A 1,697-nucleotide genomic window follows, 5' to 3' on the forward strand; every position below is an offset into this window, starting at 1 on the left:
CAACTCAGCAGTGAAGTCAAATTTTCCTTTAGCCTTGATAATCTCTTCAAGCAACTCGATTTGGGAAGCAATGGAATTTGCTTTGCTGGCTGCCTGATGCCATTCAATTTCGAATAGCCTGTGTTCGTTGGACAAACGAAGAAAAGCCCTGTAACGTTTCACAGTTTCTGCCTTTCCTTTGTTGAAACCTTCGGAAGCATCAGATCCGTAAACCTCCTTTATGGGACGCTTCATCATCTTCTTTGAACCTTCCATTGAAACTTGATGAATGAGAAAAGTTTGTAAATTGAATGAATGAGAAAAACCGAAAACTAACTCAGATCGAAAAGAATAAACACAGAAGAAATGAAGTCAGTAAAAAAAAGAGATATGATATCGTCCCTCGTATATATAGAACGAAAAGTAACCCTTCGATTACTATAAAATGGTTTAGAAAGCAATCTTTCGATTATTAAACGGTTACTGAGATAAATGATGTCTCTTTTAGAAAGGAACCGTTTAAAAACAAAATCTGATTCCAAGGGGAATCAAACCAAGGTCGGGACAAGTGTATTAGTTTCGAAAGATAGGTGGTTTAGCCGCTAGGCCGAGGAGAATCATCTGGTAGATTTTTCCACATAAACATATTTAAGTGTGTTTCAATCGTTAGGTGAAGTAAGTAACAGAATATATTTCTTTTATCTAAAATAAAATAAAAATATACACATCTCCCAGGATTTGAACCTGAAATGTCTGGGAGGAAATGCGGAATAAGGTCTACCACTAGACCAAGTGCGTTTCAATCGTTAGGTGAAGTACGTAACAGAATATATTTATTTTATCTGTATTCAACTATAATTTTTTAAAAAAATCTGATTCCAAGGGGTATCGAACCAAGGTCGGGACAAGTGTTTCAGATTTGGAAAGATAGGTGGTTTAGCTGCTAGGCTGAGGTGAATCATCTTATATATGTGTCCACATAAATGAATTTACGTTTCTCCAAATCAACAACATACTTCATAGTTTCATCCTTCACCTCAAACTCGTTTTGATCAACTTGATACACATTCAGCACCATTGCAGCCCCAAACCTGGATACCAACTTCTGCACAACTTTTGGAGTAACCAGGTGCTTATGTTTCGCAGCCGCTTCACGTCGCTCAAAAAATCAAGTGGTGAGTGTCAATCTGAACGTCTCAAGGAGAGAGATCAGTGGCAACTCACGAGGCAGCTTCAACATAGAATTGAGAGACTCTGCAATGTTGGTAGTCATGATATTGTACCTGTCCGCAGGCGCAAAGCATCGTGCCCACTTCCTAAAATCCGAATCTCCCAGATACTTGGCCAATTCAGGACATTTATCCTTTATATCCTTGAAGATTAACCAAAACTCGTGACACGTGTAAGCATCAGCAGCGCTTTCCACCAGAGGAAGCAGACCAGTCTTTGAATATGTAGGAGTGATGTTGCGGAGCAGATGGATCCTGCAGATTCCATGGTGAGATAAGGGATAAACATCCTCCAGCGCTGAAGCAATGGAGTTAGCCCTGTCTGATACAAAAACAAGATCCGAAGCGTCCGGGATCATCTGGCTCAAACCTCTAAAGAACCATTTCCAAGAGGCGCCATTTTCTGCGTCAACCACTGCAAAGGCCAGAGGATATAGATGATAATCCCCATCTTGAGCACAAGCTGCCAATAAAGTCCCATTGAATTTT

This window comes from Brassica oleracea, chromosome C2 (genome assembly GCF_000695525.1).
Source record: "Brassica oleracea var. oleracea cultivar TO1000 chromosome C2, BOL, whole genome shotgun sequence".
Taxonomy (NCBI): Eukaryota; Viridiplantae; Streptophyta; class Magnoliopsida; order Brassicales; family Brassicaceae; genus Brassica; species Brassica oleracea.